The sequence below is a fragment of the Macaca nemestrina genome, chromosome 5 (genome assembly GCF_043159975.1).
Source record: "Macaca nemestrina isolate mMacNem1 chromosome 5, mMacNem.hap1, whole genome shotgun sequence".
Lineage (NCBI taxonomy): Eukaryota > Metazoa > Chordata > Mammalia > Primates > Cercopithecidae > Macaca > Macaca nemestrina.
Window position 1 is genome coordinate 31,312,533 of NC_092129.1, and position 18,806 is coordinate 31,331,338.

General features: G+C 35.9%; 1 pseudogene; it reads left to right on the top strand.

Moving 5' to 3' along the window:
• Positions 1-12,945: 12,945 nt before the first annotated feature.
• On the top strand, positions 12,946-13,777 carry LOC105465779 (small ribosomal subunit protein eS4, X isoform-like; annotated as a pseudogene).
• Positions 13,778-18,806: the final 5,029 nt, after the last annotated feature.

Consider the following 18,806-nt stretch of genomic DNA (forward strand, 5'->3'; position numbering starts at 1 on the left):
GGTTAGATGTGTACAATATGTTCACAGTCCTTTCTTTAATCTGGGGACTGCAATGAACTAAAGGCAGAAGAAAGTAGTGTGAACATCGAACCAAGCAATAACTGGCCATCTGAACAAGCCTTGCTGCTGGGGCCTAGTGAAGATAAATACTCATCTATCCAGCGCCTTCATTTCTGTAATGTCTCCCTGTCCAATTTAATAAATGCTTTCTTGCTGGTTTCTTGGCATCTCTTTGAATAAGGAATGTAAACTGAAAAGGCCTAGGAGACTAAAACTGGCACAAAACTCTATGATGAATAATATCAGGAGACACAGAGGCTAGCTCAGTAGTCCCATATGCAGTGCCACAGTCTTTACCAGAGGACAAATGGATTTGCTGCCTGGGACAAGGCTGTTGCATAATTTCCAGATACATGAAAAAATAAGAGACAAATCAGAATAAAACCAGGTCCAATTTTATGCAAATAGAAGTATAAAGCCAGATATTTATAGAAATTATGTTAAAGACAACAATTTAAAGTCTTAATAAACAGAACCATCAGTATATATTTAATATTTAGATATTGTAAAAGGAAAACATAATGTAGGTTTCTCTAAGAACACTTTGAAATTTCAGAAGAAACTGCCAGCAAAATTAGACTGCAACTATTATTTAGTTATCTCTGTATTTATACTATGTCATAAACTATTACTGTTTAAATATCTCAAAAAGCCCCTGGAAAATCATGTTCATTTTCCCAAGTAGAATACCAGTAAAATAAGAAAGCTTTCACTTGGTGCTATGGAGTCTGACTAGACCTTAGTTCAAATTTTATTCCCCAAAGAAGCCTTAAATTATATTTTTTTAAGTTTCTATTTTTCTTTTCACAAGTTGAAGAATTTTCCCAGGCTATTATGTTCAAGTCTTTGATTGTAATATGGAAGCTATGCTCCCAGATAATTGAAGTAAATATTAATTCAGATCCACCCAGTAAGTGTGTAGTTTTGGTGACTCACCATCATTTAGGCCTCTAAAAAGGCAATTATAAAGTGTGTTGTGACAGATAAAAGTAAGAAATCAGAGACAGCACTCATATTGGAATAGTTTGCCTTTGAGGCTCACTGGAAAAGAGTAGTGTTGAATTTTTTGGCAGTATTAATAGAGTAGGGTATGTTATTTACATTTGGGGGATTAAATTAAGGACATTCACTACTAGTTGTTCAGATTTTCTCCATGCAAACTTTTGGTCTGAATAGAGACAACTCATCACACCTACTTGTAAGAAAGGTCCAGTAACCATGAGCCCAGTAAAAAGTTATTTCCAGTGCTAACAAGCAAGAAATTGCTGACAGTATTGGATGCCTGGAACTTATTGGATCATTGAGATGAGACTTCCAGCTTTTCTGTTAGGCAAAGACCTGTTAAAGTTGAGCCATAGAAGCCCACCAAATCCATGACACATTAACATTGCCACTAGAGCTTCATCTTTGCTATAGAAAATATGTAAAGTATTTTTCATACAGTTCCTAACTTGTCGTAAGGGATTAAGTCCAAAACGTCTTAGGAAGTCTCGCATTTTGATTTACTAAGCATTAAGAGTGCACTTTCTTGTCTTCCTTCCATAGATTTGTATCATGATTTAATTTTAAAAATTCATAACTTTGTCTCTACTCACGAGTTCCCAGAAATGGTTAGATGTGTACAATATGTTCACAGTCTTTTCTTTAATCTGGGGACTGCAGCGAACTAAAGGCAGTAAAAAAAAAAAAAAAAAAAAGAAAAGAAAAGAAAATATAGGCTATAAAGCCAAGATGGCTGTTGCATTGGGATACAAACAACAGTATGTGCCACAATGAGAAAAGGCTAGAACTAACTACAATTTAATGGAGAGCATGCTTATGTATAATGCTTATTATTATTCTTGAAAAATAAACTTTTCCAAATGTTGCTGGCATATTGAAATTATGTCAACCTAATTATGTCAACCTTTTATTCCCTAGGAGAAAGGTATTCTCAGTTAAAATTTCCTGAATTTTTATGCATTTTTAACAATCCTGCATAATGTATTAACATCTTATCTCAGACATTACAATGAATAGTTCTCTATGTAATAAAATTTTAACTAGCAAACTCATTTGCCTGCTCAAAATGTTTGCCTTTGTAGCTAATGATATTTTATTGTTTCAATTGGACTCTAAACTTAGTCTATTGTTATTTTGCTTATTGTTTGTAAAATAAAAGTTATACACACTATGTGAGGATTGTGTATTAGTGCGTGAACATTTAGAGGGGACTCCAACTTTGGTGGAGGCAAAAACACATGAACACTTACGAAAAGACTCTTTTGGCCAAACTGGATGTGATAATTTCTTAAAATGTTGCTTCCTGGAGGCAAAGAAACTAAAATTGGACTGTGGCTTATATTCATTAATTTTAACCTTAAACATAATTAAGTTGTAAATAAGGTGTTTGATATAAATACTGATTTATGTATACCATAAGAGCTGTATCAGAAATATATTGGTGAATAAAAGTTATGACTCCAGCCTCCAAAAATCTTGTAAGCTAGCTTCAGTTTTTTTCTATAAAATAGGCATCAAAAAATCCATAGTTATTCTGACTACATATTTACATTTTAATAGCCATGGTTGTGGACAACACCAACCAGGAAAGGTAAGAGAAGTGTACCCTTTTACAATATATCAGAAAAAAGAAGTTTTGGATCCAGTACAACATAATGCATATATAGAGTGGGCATCAACTTCATTAGGAATGTGACTGACTGTAGAATGAGCACAAATAGGAACTATGTTCAGAGCACACCTGGTACCTGGTAGGAGACAGGTACTGATCTGGTTAATTTCATGTAATTATTTCCCACAGACTCACTTTGCTTTAGTGTAATGTATTACTTACATATTGATGTGAAACAAATCACCCCAAAACTTAGTAGATTGAAAAAACAAACATCTATTATTTCACAATTCCAGTGATTCAAGAATCAGGATATATCTAAACTGGGTATCTCTGGCTCAGGCTCTCTCACAGCAGCAATTAAAGTGTTGGCTGGGACTATAGTCATTTTGAGGCTCCTCTGAGAGACAATCTACTTTCAGACTCACTTATATGGCTGCTGACCGGCCTCCAGTCCTTCTGACTCTTGACTGAGATATCAGCTCCTAAGCATGTGGGCCTTTGCATAGCACAGCTCCCAATATGGCAAATGGCTTTCCTCAGAGTGAGTAGGTAAAAGAGAAAGAGAAGGAGTAACACACATGGGAGACACCTTCTCTTTGTTCCCTTCTTTTGGAAGTGACATTACATCCTTTTACCATTTTCCATTCATTTGAAGGCCATTAAACCAACACACAAGAAAGGATTACACAAGGGTCCAAAGGCACAAATCTCAGTAGATAAAGAATCTTTGAGGGCCACCTGAGAGACTGCCTACCATACCTTGTAAGGCAATGTGACATGGATAAATACACATGGACTCTTTACTGGTCCTTCATACTTAAGTTGGGACCCGAGCCCTGAAACTTTCTACCTATCTGAACGTGGGCATGTCTCCATTATCTGTTGTAAAGGTAAATAAATGAATGTTAGTACACCCTACTGTCCTTCAGTTCACATATATAGAATGGCCACAATAACCTGTAACTCTAAGGACTGCAGTTAGGATGCAATAGTACAATTGTGCTTAACAAGTAGGAGGCAGTTGGCTGGGCGCAGTGGCTCAAGCCTGTAATCCCAGCACTTTGGGAGGCTGAGACGGGAGGATCACGAGGTCAGGAGATCGAGACCATCCTGGCTAACACGGTGAAACCCCGTCTCTAAAAAAAAAAAAAAAAAAAAAAAAAAAAATACAAGTAGGAGGCAGCAAATATCCCACTGTCCCTAATAGAAGTAACAAATTTGTGTATAAATTTATGGAAAACAACTGTCCATGGTGACCTGCCCTATGAACTTCCTAGGTTCAGCATTAGTGCCTTCTTGTAGAATAACCAACATATTTAACATATTTATGTCTTCAGAACTCAGTAAAAGTGGTGGTTATTTTGGACTACCTTCTGTCAGAAGTAGAATATTGTGACCCAACTCAAAGGAGATATTTTTTCTAAGTTTTTTTAAGTTTTTTTTTTTTTTTTGTCTCTCTCTCTTCCTGGTACTTGAGTTCAGCCAAGATACAGCAATTTCTCATTATTCCCAGTTAATAGTTAGACCTCGAAATGATCTACTTTGTACTTGGCACTGACAATTCAACTGCAGTGTTTTGATAATTTCTAGGTGTTACGTTTTAGAAGGGGGCATGGACAACTGTGAACATGTTCAGAAAGAATAATCAGATTGATGAGTGGATTCTAAAACCTGCAACACGTTATTTGAAAAGATAAACTCCCAGAAAGAGAATGTTTAACTCAGAGGTAGGGTGGAGAGAGAAGGCTTCAAATCTTAGTTCTACCTCCCACTAGGTGACTGATATGGTTTGGCTCTGTGTCCTCACGAAATCTCACCTTGAATTGTAATAATCTCCATATGTTAAGGGCAGGACCAGGTGGAGGTAATTGAATCATGGAGGTGGTTTCTTCCATGCTGTTCTCGTGATGGTGAGTGAGTTCTCACAAGATCTGATAGTTTTATAAGTATCTGGCATTTCCTCTGTTGGCACTCATTTTCTCTCCTGCTGCCTTGTGAAGATGTGCATTCCACTATGATTGTAAGTTTCCTGAGGCCTCCCCAGCCATATGGAACTGTGAATTAATTAAACCTCTTTCCTTTATAAATTACACAGTGTTGGACAGTTCTTTACAGCAGTGTGAGAATGGACTAAAACAGTGACCTTAACAAATTTGCATATTATCTCTGAGATTTAGTATATGAATCTGTAAACTTACAATAATTATTATGTATTATAGATCAATCATGTGCCATACATGGCACTTTGTATGGCACATGATTATCTTGAACAAGTTACTTTGCATATGGTATCAATAATCCTAAGGATTGTTATTTTTATTTTTACACATTAGGTGGCAATAAGTTTCAAACCCTGTACTTCTTCAATATTTTTGTTGGCACCTAAACAAGCGGGCACAGAGTATCTTTTCTAAGTGAATTTACTGCCTATGTTAGTGATCAAACTTGTCAGGATCTCACTTTTATTTGGATCATAATGCAATTAAAGTTGAATTTGAAAATCGGTACCCAGCATGGGCTTTTAAAGTCCCAAGGCAATGAAATATGTTTTGTAGAATTCATCTTTTTTTCTTCACAATCTGTTTTAGCGAACTTAAAGACCAGAGGAAAAATAAAGATCACAGTAGAGATGCTGAAAAAACATCAGATTTTGGTAGAATCTTGAAAAGGCTACCTAATCTTTTTGAATATCAGAATTTTTTTCCTATGAAATAAATTGCAGTAGGTAGTTCCTTTAGTGTCACATATCTAGAGCTCCATAAATAGACTCAAAATTACTGCAGGAGTTGGAAATGATAAATTTATAGGCTTCTTTAGATTTTACTTCCTGCATTCACATAATTTAGGTGAGATTAAATGTCACCTTTTTGACGTATTAAATGTAGTGTTCACCTAGTATTCCTGAGGTTCTACAGGTTTATTCCATCAGGACTTGAGTGGAAGACGTTGTAAATATCAGTTTGCAAATATAGAACTTTGGCTACAAATATGATTCCAAAGTTTATTATATTTTTTTGAGATTATACAATATTTGCTATCTTAATGGAGATTTTAATATTCTTTACAAATAAACAGTGAGGTAGAGCTACATGAATGAAAGAAAAATAAAGAGAAAAAGTATTAGGGAAAATATGATAAACATAGAAGGCAGATAAAGGGATTCAGGCCATTCATAATTGGAATCCCTAATTTAAAAAACTCTAAAATCTTAAAATTTAGAAAGAGAACTCGTAATTATAATTAAAGATATATATTTTTAGAACTAAATACTTGAGCTAAATATAACAAATGCACAATGAATGTGAAAAAATAATCCAGAATGGTCAACATTAAGACATCATTGGACTTGAAGGGTAAAGAAAGAATGCTTCATGAAGCAGTAAAATAACTAATAACCTATAATAGGTCATGTGTCAGGCTGGCCTTGATTTCCCCCACAGCAATATTGGCTGCTATCCAATTGAATAACACTTAAGAAATTCAATATTGGAAGATGTCACTCAAGAATTTTATATCCAGCCAAGCTATCCTTCAAGTTGTAAAAAAACTAAACAATTTTTACATGCAAAAATTCCCGTGAGAATTTTTGAGAAAACTACCAGTGTGAAGTTTAGCTCACAAAGAGATGAAAGAAAGAACCACAAAAAACGACTGAGTACTGTATACATTTAAATGTTTAACTAAATCTAAGATACATAGCAAAAAATTTATTAAATACTATTTATTTTGTACTAGGCCCTGTTCTAAATTCTTGACATATATTAACTGTAGAGACTAGGGTTACAGATGAGAATGTAAATGAAGCACACCTTCATAGTTTATATATTAGCCTCACAACTTAAAAGTAGAGTTTAGAAAAATTTCCTGTTTACTTCATGTAAACACAAGGAACCAAATTATTTCATTTCAAACTAAAATAAATTGAGGAATAAAAGGATAAGTTCATGTAACCATAGAAAAGTAAATAATAAGAAAGAAAATATATCAACTAAATTTGAGTGACCAAAAAAATCCAGGAAATATGGTAATATTAAAGTGATTATGATAAAGAATTATGGATAAAGTGTTTAAAATACAGGGCTGGAAATAAGATATGCAATATTAAAAATAATCATTAGAATAAAAATGTTAAAAAATTTTTTTTTCTGTTTTGAGACAGAGTTTCACTCTTGTTGCCCAGGCTAGAGTGCAATGGCATGATTCCAGCTCACTGCAACGTCCACCTCCTGGGTTCAAGTGATTCTCCTGACTCAGCCTCCTGAGTATCTGAGATTACAGGCGTGTGCCACCACGCTTAGCTAATTTTTGCATTTTTAGTAGAGACAGGGTTTCACCATGTTGGCCAGGCTGCTCTAGAACTCCTGACCTCAGGTGATCTGCCCACCTTGGTCTCCCAAACTGAGAGGTGTGAGCCACAATGCCTGGCCAAAAAATTATCTTAATGATTACATATATAAATAGCAAACAAATGAAAAAGACTAAATACCAAAAGACTTAAAAGCTTAAAAACAGAAAACACAACAAAACATAAAATACAGTCAGAACTAAGACTGGATATACATACATATGCCATATTAATAAATAAAAATGACTTAAAAGAAAAAAGATTTATTAAAAGAAAAATATTTTCATATTGGGTTGCAAATCAAAACCTAACTCTGTTCTGTGTACATAAGACACAACTAATACCTAAAAGAAGTATATAGAATGTATATATGTGTATATATAACATGTATCATGCAAATGAAAAACAAAAACAAAAGCAAGTATTTTATGGTATCTGCAAAGGAAACACAACTTGTTGCAGAACAACCCTTGATTTGAGGACAACTGCAAAAGTAGGAAACACGCACACATAATCTGTTTGGTCTGTTTTAAGACACTGGAGAGCTAAGCGTAGAGACCTCAGAGAGCACTGAAGATACTAGAGAGAAGGGTGACCAAGAGAGAAAAGCCAATATTCTGCACCACTTTTCTACTTGACTTTGGTCAGTTTAGAAGCATCAGCTAAAGGCTGAGAAACTGAGCAGTTTCCAGCGGTCATTTCAGAATATGGAAACCAAAATTGGACTTTAGGGCCCTCCAAAGAGAAAGGTCTGACATACAACTCAGACTTTCAGATGAGATTTTTAATGGGCTGCACTCTAGGGGTAAGGGAGAACCATAAATAGATCAGTCATCATAAAGAATGAAACAAGCCGGGTGTGGTGTCTCACACCTGTAATCCCAGCATGCTGGGAGGCCGAGCCAGGTGGATCACTTAAGGCCAGGAGTTCGAGAACAACCTGGGCAACAAGACAAAACTTTCTCTCTACTAAAAATACAAAAATTAGCTCGGTGTGGTGGCACACACCTGTAATCCCTGCTACTCAGGAGGCCGAGGCATAAGAATCACTTGAACCTGGGAAGCGGGGGTTACAGTGAGCCAAGATTGTGCCACTGCACTCCAGTTTAGGCAGCAGAGTGAGACTCAGTTTCAAAAAAAAAGAAAGAAACCTAGTTAGAGACGATTCAGTTCCAAGTTGGATTAAGGTGATGTTCCTTTAGCTTATCTGCCTAAAACAAAATAAATCCTCTCTTCAAGAAAATAACGTCTTGAGAACTTCAAATTACCTTCACAATTTTTTATTTTAAAAGTCTATGATTTAGTCAAACATCACCAGGTATATATGGAGACAGACTACGTGACAAAAAAGCGAAGGAGAAAATTACCTAATAGAAACAGAATCACAGGAGACATCAATAATATTGGAGCTATCAGATGCAAATAAGAATTTATTTTCCTTGGACTTCTGAATAGAATTTAAAAGATTACATAAAACCTACACATACAAAGTTTGTAGCTAAGAAAAAAAAATTACAAAAATACTTTTGAAAAGGCATCATATAGGTTTAGAAGCCATGAGGAGTGAATGGGCCTAAATTACAGAGAGGAGAAACATTCAGTGGTGAGTAGATAAATAGCATTTTTTTCTTTTTACATAGAGGAATTTGCCAATTATTGATGTGAGCTGAAGTTTGTGGCTTGGTCCAGATAGGGAGAAGCAGCTGAAAGATGTAGAAACCAATGTAGACTTTAGCAGTCACTTGGGAATAGAAAGATATATTGAGGGCTTGAGGGCCATAGATACACAGCCATTTTCCCCAAAGACGTTTGCTATATTCTATGGCTGTGTAAGAAGCTGAAATCTATACTAAAAGCTTTTGAAACTGAAACTGAAACCTAGTAAAGTCTCATAGTAATTAGGAAACAAAGACCTGAAGACAGAAAATGCAAGAAACAAAAGCCTAGAGAGTATGGTATATTGGCACGGAGGAACTGTAGCCTCTTTTCACTAACCAACTCTGATTGTAGGCAAAAGTTGAGAAACCAGAGCCAGACCAACACTTGTGGGGTAAAATCATTGGATACATTTGAGCAGTAGGGTATTTATACATTTTCAAAGTATCTCCCCACATATTGTTTAGTAGTTACAAGGGGAAAAATATTGTACAATGAAAATATCTGACAGACTCCATCTTAACAAAATGATTAAAGTTATCATCATCAGCAGAGCAAATAAATATTGTGTGCCTTTTGAAATAATACGTTAAGAAGGACACAGCACATATATTGTATAATATATAATGTATCGATATATTTTTATATATGGGGAGAGAAATAATAGTGTTCTTGCAAGAATAGTCATAAACTAAATCTTATCATGAAGAAATTAGCAGACAATCTAAATTGAGGGACTCTCTACAAAACACATTTGGCACGTACCCTTTTAAAAAAAGTCATTTCATGAAAGACCAAGAAAGACTAAGAAACTTACAGCTTAGAAGAGATTAAAGACATATGACAAGTAAATACATGCATGATTCTGTGTCATCGGCAACCAGAAAATCATCAATCAGAAAAAAATACGTTGTAAAGGAAAACATTAAAACAATAGAATCTTGTGTTAATGTTTAATTTTTTTGAAATTAATAGTTGTGCCATGCTTTATGTAATAAGATGTCCTTTTTCTTAGAAAATATACACTGAAGTATTTGAGGGTGAAAGGTCATGATGTCAAAGACTCTCAAATGCTTTAGTAGATATGAAATGTACGTGTGGTTTTTTGTATATGTGTGTAGAAGAGAAAGTGTGGTCACTTCAGGTGTGTATACATGGGAGTTTATTATATCATTGCCAAATTTTCCTGCCAGTTTAAATATTTTTCAATAAAAGTTAAAAAAAAGTATGAGAAAATATTGGAGAGCCATGTTACACGAACAGAAGCAAACGAGGCACTTTGAGTTTTGCCATTTAAGTGAGATTGTACTTATTTTGGTAACCAAGGTCATTACTGACAGGAGAATAGTGATTTCTCCTGCTTGCTTTTTTTTTTTTTTTGAGATAGAGTCTCACTCTGTTGCCCAGGCTGGAGTACAGTGGCGCAATCTCGGCTCACTGCAAGCTCCACTTCCTGGGTTCAGGCGTTTCTCCTGTCTCAGCCTCCCTAGTAGCTGGGATTATAGGTACCCACCACCATGCGTGGCTAATTTTTGTATTTTTAGTAGAGATGGGGTTTCACCCTACTGGCCTGGCTGGCCTTGAACTCCTTAACTCAAGTAATCTACCTGCCTCATCCTCCCAAAGTGTTAGGATTACAGGCATGAGCCACCACACCTGGCCTAAGACCTGCTTTTATATAAGACATCTTAAAAGATATTCAGGCAGTAGAAATATGGTACTCGACAAAAACTTAGAACTACACAAAGAAATAAGGAGTACTGGAAATTAAATAAATGAAAGTAAAAATAAAACATTTTAGGTTATCTTTCTTATTTTTAATTGCTCTAAGACTTAATTGACTCTCTAAAATAGAGGTTAGCAAGCCTTTCCATAAAGGATCAGATAGCAAATACTTTGTTTTGTAAGTCAAATGGACTTTGCTGCAATTACTAAATTTCAGCATTGTAGTGCTAAAGCAGTCATAGATAATACATAACAAATGAGTGTGGCTATGTTTTAATAAAGATCATCATGGCGTGTAATTTCATCATACTGATTTCTTTTTGGTTTCACTAAGATGACATATTCTTACTTCTTCATGTGTTTGCTACTGTATTTTTTTCAAGACCTAATGCAGGAATTATCTCTTTCAAGACTCTTTCCCAAACCTTTTATTCCTCACAGGCAAAATGGAATCTCGTTTTTATGATCCAATAGGAACTTTTGCCTGCTGATTTTGTCTCTGATTTGATTTGTGAACTTTGGAAGTTATTTAATATCCCTAAGTTTCAGTTTTCTCACCTATAAGATAGTAATAGCACCTGCATTGTGATAATGCATCTGAATTACTTAACACAGGACTTGACCCACAGAAAACATTCAAAACCTGTAAATGATATCTAATCATATTGTGATGATAATGATTATTCCTCTGTCATACTACTTTCTGATGCACAATATTGGTCAACATAAAATATGCTTGGTTCTTGGCTAAATATTATGTAAAGGAAAAGTTATAATAATGTGATTGGGAATATTTGGATTTGAATTTTAATAGCAGTAAAATGTACTAAATCAGAAGAACATGCCTTGGTCAGTAATATATATGAATATGCAGGTAAGATAAGGGAGAATAAATATTATGATACCTGTAAGTTTTTGAATACCAAAGTGAAGTAAGCTAAGAACACAGCTGTAAGGGGATCAAGTAGACCGGAAGCAAAATTAGCAGTTGAGCTATAATCCCTGACTGTGCTGGACACAGGACTCTGTTCATATAGAGAGGGAAAGCAATTAGCAGTGGAACAGCATGCGGTTTGGCTAATATCACCTCAAGAAAAAAAACTAGATTAAAATTTAGAAGGGATATTGAATAGAGGAGATGGCAGGTGGGTGGTGAATAAAAATGAACAACCAAATTTATGCTTGGGAATATCTTGGGTGTGCATGTGCCTGTTTTTCCTTTCATTGGTATATTTAGGATTTGCATAAATAAGATGAATATGGGGGTACATGTTGCCTCATCTTTTAGTTGCTCTGCTTTGAAATAAAAATAAATTCCTGGATCAAAAGATGGCAGATAGGGAAACTTAAAGAAGTTGGTTTGGATAAAATTAAAGGAGGCAGCCGTCTGATCGTTTCTTTCTCCAAAGAGGATTTAAGTCTTCCCCTAGGACACAGGACACTGAATCAATATATTTTAAATAGTATATTAAAATTATATAATGTCTTAATTTTTAATCAAATAATTCATGCACATAATTATTAATAGTATCAGAGGATTCTTTTGAAATCAGTGTCCTCTGCATTGCTCCTCTCTAAATTGCTTAGAAGGAGTATTAATACTTTTAGTTATATCTTCTGGCATTAGCCATAATTTCTTCATTTTTCAAAACCTAAGTAACATGACTGTATTTCTTTCCCTTGATTTATTAATTATAAACGTATAATAAATTTATTATTTTGAAAAAGAAGGTAAACTGATTCATGCCAACTCTCATCTTCAAATATATGTTATATATTATATTGTATATACATTATCAATATAGTACATCCTAATTATTAGTTGATGATGTAGTTTCATTATTGTGAATATATAAATATTGTTTACTAAATAAGAAAGCAGTGTAATATGTTACATTTCCTGTCTTTTGAAACCTCATTATTTTCTCTAGAGTTAATTATTGTCTCAGTTTTTTCATTATATAATTTCTTCTATTTACAAATGTTAACAAATATTCTATCAGATCTTTCATTGTCTTGCAGTACCAAGTGTTGCTGTGGAAAAACATGATGTTATTCTGATTGCTCCTTCCTGGGAAGTGTTTTTCTCTCTAGAAGTTAGTGAATCCTCCCTCCATCACTGGTATTATGATATTGCATAATAATGTGCATTGGTGTGGTACCTTTTTGTATTTCCTGTGCCACTAGAGACTAGAAATTATTTGCTGATTTGTTTAAGTTCCCTATAGATTCTGGTTATTAAGCCTTTGTTTGGTGCATAGTTTGCGAATGTCTTCTCTTGTTCTGCAGGTTGTCTGTTTACTCTGTTGATAGTCTCTTTTTTTATGTGCGGAAGCTTCTTAGTTTTGTTAGGCCCCACATGTCTATTTGTGTTTTTGTTACAACTGCTTTTGGGGACTTAGCCAAAAATTCTTTGTCAAAGCCAATATCAAGAAGGGTATTTCCTAATTTGTCTTCTAGAATTTTACAGTTTGAGGTGTTACATTTAAATCTTTCACCCATTTTGAGTTATTTTTTGGCTGTTTCCATGCCTAATGCAGCCATGGCTCCTGGTCCCACAAAGTATCTGAAGTGGGTGGCAGCTCCAAAGTACTGGATGCTGGATACATTGACCAGTGTATTTGCTCCTTGTCAATTCACCAGTCCTCATAAACTGAGACAGTGTCTCTCCCTCATCATTTTCCTAAGGAACAGACTTAAGTATGCCCTGAGAAGAAATGAAGAAGATTTGCTTGCAGCGATTCATTAAGATAGATGGCAAGATCCAAACTGATATAACCCACCATGCTAGATTTATGGATGTCATCAGCATTGACAAGGGAGACAATTTCTGTCTGCTCTATGACACCAAGGGTTGCTTTGGTGTACATCATATTACACCTGAGGAGGTTAAGTACAAGTTATGCAAAGTGAGAAAAATCTTAGTGGGCACAAAAGGAATCCCTCATCTGTTGACTCATGATACTCATACCGTCTGCTACCCTGATCCCCTCATCAAGGTTAATGAAACCATTCAGATTGATTTGGAGACTGGCAAGATACTGATTTCATCAAGCTTGATGCTGGTAACCAGTGTATGGTAACTGGAGGTGCTAACTTGGGAAGAATTGGTGTGATCACCAACAGAGAGAGGCACCCTGGATATTTTGCCATGGTTCACGTGAAAGACGCCAATGGCAGCAGCTTTGCCACCTGGCTTTCCAACATTTTTTGTTATTGTCAAGGGCAACAAACTAAGGGCTTCTCTTCCCCGAGGAAAGGGTGTCCACCTCACTTTTGCTAAAGACAGAGACAAGAGACTGGTGGATGAACAGAACAGTGTGTTAAATGGTCTCTGGGTGACTTGTTACATCTTTGTACATAATTTAAAATAATTCAGCATGACTAAAAAAAAAAACTTGTGTACAGTGAAAACTAGGGGCCCAGCTTCAGTCTTCAGCATATGACTACCCCGTTACCCTAGCAATATTTATTGAACAGGGCATACTTTCCCCTTGTTTTTGTCAGCCTTGTTGAAGATGAGATGGTTGTAAAATAACCCCATTTAAAAATAGGAGAAGGGAACAAACAGATATTCTCAAAAGAAGACATATAAGCAGCCAAAAAATATGAAAAAATGCTCATCACCACTAATCATTAAAGAAATGAATATCAAAACTACAATGAGATATCATCTCACATCAGTCAGAATGGCTATTACTAAAAAGTCAAAAAACAACAGATGCTGGTGAGCTGTGGAAGAAAGAGATGCTTATACACTATTGGTGGGAATGTGAATTGGCCCAGCCACCATGGAAAGCAGTCTGGAGATTTCTCTAAGACCTTAACACAGAACTACCCAGAAATCCCATTACTGGGTGTATATCCAAGGGAAAATAAATCATTCTGCCAAAAAGACACATGCATTTGTATGTTCATTGCCACACTATTCACAATAGCAAAGACATGAAATCAACCCAGGTGCCCATCAATGGTAGATTAGTTTAAAAAAATGTGGTATGTATACACCATAGAATACTACACAACCATTAAAAGAATAAAGCCATGTCCTTTGCAGCAACATAGATGCAGTTGCAAGACATAATCCTAAGTGAATTAATGCAGGAACAGAAATATCACGTTTTCACTTACATTTAGGAGCTAAACATTAAGCACACATTGACATAAATATGGGCTCAATAGACATTGTGGACTACTAGGAGGGGGAGTGAGGGAGGAGGGTGTGGGTTGAAAAACTACCTATTGCGTACTCTGCTTACTACTCGGGTGATGGGATCTTTACCCCAAACCTCAGCATTGTGCAATATCCCCATGTAACAAACCTGCATATATGCGCCCTGTATCTAAAAGTTGAAATTTAAAATAAAATATTAAAAATGAAACTAAAAATTAGGCATTTGAAATTAAATTATCACTCTCTTCACATATGAGATCTTCACCCTATACATTTAATGATTTTTTTTCCTTATGTTTTATCTTTTTTCTTTCTGGAATACCTAATAATCTGATGGTTGACATCTGGATTGATTTTTCTGAATATTTCATCACTTTTATTCTATTCCAATTAATTTGTTTTGTTTCCTGAAATATTAACTTGGTTTTATTTTTTAACATTTCTGCTAAAATTTCAAATTATAATTGTCTATCATATTTGCAATTTCATCATTTTCCTCTTTCTTAGATGTTTATAGATGTATTATATCACCTTGTTACTCCCTAAGGCTGATTTATACTTTTTTATTTGTTAAAGTTCTTTTTTCTGCATTAGTTCTGGTTCTACTAGGTTTTAATTTTCAGTTTGTCTCTCTCTTTCACGTAATAGATCTTTCTTTCTTTCTTTTCTTTCTTTCTTCTTTCCCTTCCCTTCCCCTCCCTTCCCTTCCCCTCCCCTCCCCTTCCCCCCTTCCCTTCCCTTCTCTTTCCTTCCTTCCTTCCTTCCTTCCTTCCTTCCTTCCTTCCTTCCTTCCTTCCTTCCTTCCACGTTATAGATTTTCTTAAGGATAAGATATCTGATTATCCTTACTTTTCTGTATATATTTAAGAAGTAGGTACTTAAGAGACTTATACTTTTGGCCATAATATAAGAAAAGGGACCATATTTACTCTCCCACCTTAACAAGTAAGACAAATAGAAAAGATAAGACACAATGCTTTTTAGATATTAGACAACCTGCAAACAAATGAAATTTAGTCTATAAGTGCCTCAACTCACTGTCTAGAGCGTTTCCAGGCTGTTGTACAGAAAGTGGAAACCCAAAGAGACCCCAGTGATCTCAACGAATTGAGGAGACAGAGTCTGGAGTATGGGCAGGACAAGGTGGCTAGCAATTGTGGGACTAAATATCCACAAATACTAAAGAAATAACATATATAAATATATACAAATAATATACAAATATATAGACAGAGAGAATTCCAGGGAATGACAGAAGGTCTTCTTGAGTCATTGGCTGAATATGTTTGGCTATAGTGAGGAAATTATCCAGCTCATGGAAAGAATGGTCAGAAAGAAGTATAACAATCCTCAACCATACATAGAGTCAGAAATAGTTTGTGTTCCCACCCATTAGAAAAAAGTTTTATCTTAGAGGTGGGGCTAAATTAGCTATAAAAACTCTCCTACATTTGACCTAAGAAAGCTTGAAAGCAAGTCTCAAAAAAGCAATTGTATTCCAAATAACTTAACTGCATTCTAGATAAAACATAATAAAACATTGTGAAAAGTGCAAAGTTGGATAATATTTCAAGGTTCTTTTCTTGATAGAATAATAAGATAGAAATTCAGGAAGGATATAGAAGTTTAAAAAACACTATAAACCAACTCGACCTAACTGATGTGTTTAGATTATGTCCCCAACGAGGGCAAAATACAGTGATTCCTTGGAATTTGAGGGTTTCATGATGCCCTACAGATACCAAAATCTGCAGATGCTCAAGCCCTTTATATAAAATATTTTAGTATCTTCATATAACCTACACACACTTCTATATATTTAAATTATCTCTAAATTACTTGTAATACCTAAATACCTAATACAATCAAAATAGTATGTAAGTAGTTGTTATATTGTTATTTTTAAAAATTTTCTATTATTTGTTGTCATTGCATTGTTATTTTTATTGTATTTTTTCCCAAATATTTTTGATTGGCAGTTAATTAAATATGTGGATGCAGAACCCACAAATATGGAAGAGGGCCAACTGTATGCATTCTTTTCAAGGGCACATAAACATTTTTAGTATAGATCATGTGCTAAGTGGGGGAGGAAGATGGCAGGTAAGAGACAGGACTAACATGCAGCTCCCACTTGAATGGACAGAATAGTGTGTGGAGACACACATCATGAATTTTTACTCCAAGAACCACCACAACTATGTACCAGGAAAACCAAAAGAATTCACAGATTCTTTCAAAAAACCAGCACACTGCTGCAAACTTCATGAGACAGGTGAAAAACTATGAGTTCCCAAAATGCAAGGGGAAAACCAGCCTCAGAACACACATCTCCACTGGTGAATCTGAAAATCCAGATCATGGGAAAAGGATTTAACGTTACCGAGAGCTGAAATTAATTTAGGGGGTCACACAAAATATAAAATTAGAAGCAGTAAGAAGAGCCTTGTAAGTACTTCCAGTCTCCAGCTCGAGTCCAGGGAGGCCATCCCTGACTATATCTCACAGGGGGCCTCAGGTAAGGCAGCCAGCAGAATTAGGGAGGTGCCACAGGGTGAAAGAAGCTTCCAACTGTGTTTTTATAATAATTTCCACTGGGCATGAATTTTCTTGAGCAGAATCTGGAGGGGAGAATGAGAACTGCTGCAGATTCGAGTGCAGGAGCAGCCACTAACATTGTAAGTAGACAGGCAGAGATAAAGTCTGAAAGCCATGCTTGCTTTCTCAGCAGGGAAGATTATGGTCTGGGGCAAGCTCTGAGTCCTGTATGCATGCTGCCTTGATATAAACTTGGCACTGTTAGCAGAACACTGTGGGAGCAAGACTATCTCACCAACTGCATGGCAAATGGGTGAGGCCTTTTGCTGCCAGCTATTCTCCACTTGCCTGGTGAACTATATGACACAGGAAAGGCAGCCATAATCCCCTCTGGAACATAACCTCATTGGCCTGAGAACCATCTCCCTAACCCCAACAGTGGCTGTGGCAAGCCCCACCCAAAGAAAGTCTGACCTCAGACCCACCTAATCCTGCCATGACCTGATGGCATTTCTCTACTCACTCTGCTAGCCAAACACAATAGACAGAAACTCTTGGGAGTTTTATGGTCCAACCTATCAGCTGAGAAACCAGGGGCTGGCCAACAAGGGGCAAGCTTTTATCCCTCTTCTACTACTGCAGCTGGTGCTTTCTTGAAAGTGCCACATTCTGGCTAGAGGCCAACCAACTCAGGCCATTAGAGCAACTCACGACAGAATAACACTGCTCCCAGGAAGGAGAAAACAACAGCTAATTCCACTACCTGCAACATCCTGGCTAACCGTACACATGAGTCTATCCATGTGATAACTTCGCTGCTAGCATAACCAGCATTCAAGAAAGTCAGCACACTAAACATATCTACAACCAAGGACTCTCAAAGAGTCTACTTCACTCCCCTGCCACCTCCACCATAGCAGGTGCTGGTATCCATGGCCGGAAGACCTGAAGATGAATCACATCACAGGACTCTTTGCAGATACTCCTCAGCACCAGAGCCTGGTAGCCCCACTAGGTGGGGCAATTGCAGTCACTGCAGTCTGGCTCTCAGCCCCACCCCTAGGGGAAGGAGAAGAGCACCATATCAAGGGATCAACCCATGGGACAAAAGAATCTGGACAGCAGGCCTTGAGTTCCAGATCTTTCCAATGAAATAGTCTACCCAAATGAGAAGAAACTCTAAAAGTAAATCTGTTAATATGACAACATGGGGTTCTATAACACACCAAAAAAAAAAAAAAAAAAAAAAAAAAAAAAGTCACAGTAGCTTTCCAGCAATGGATCCAAATCAAGAAGAAATCCCTGAATTGCCAGATGAAGAATTTAGAAAATTGATTATTAAGCTACTCAAGGAGATACCAGAGAAAGGTGAAAAACAACTTAAAGAAATTAAAACAATACAGTATATGGATGAAAAATTCTGCAGAAAAATAGATACCATAAAGAAAAAACAATCACAACTTCTGGAAATGAAAGACACACTTAGAGAAATACAAAATGCAGCAGAAAGTTTCAACAATAGACTAGAACAAGTAGAAGAAAGAACTTCAGAGCTCGAAGACATGGCTTTGGAATTAATCTAGTCAGACAAAGACAATGAAAAAAAGAATTTTTTAAAAAATGAACAAAACCTCTAAGAAATTTGGGATAATGTTAAATGGTCAAACATAAGAATGATTGGTGTTTCTGAG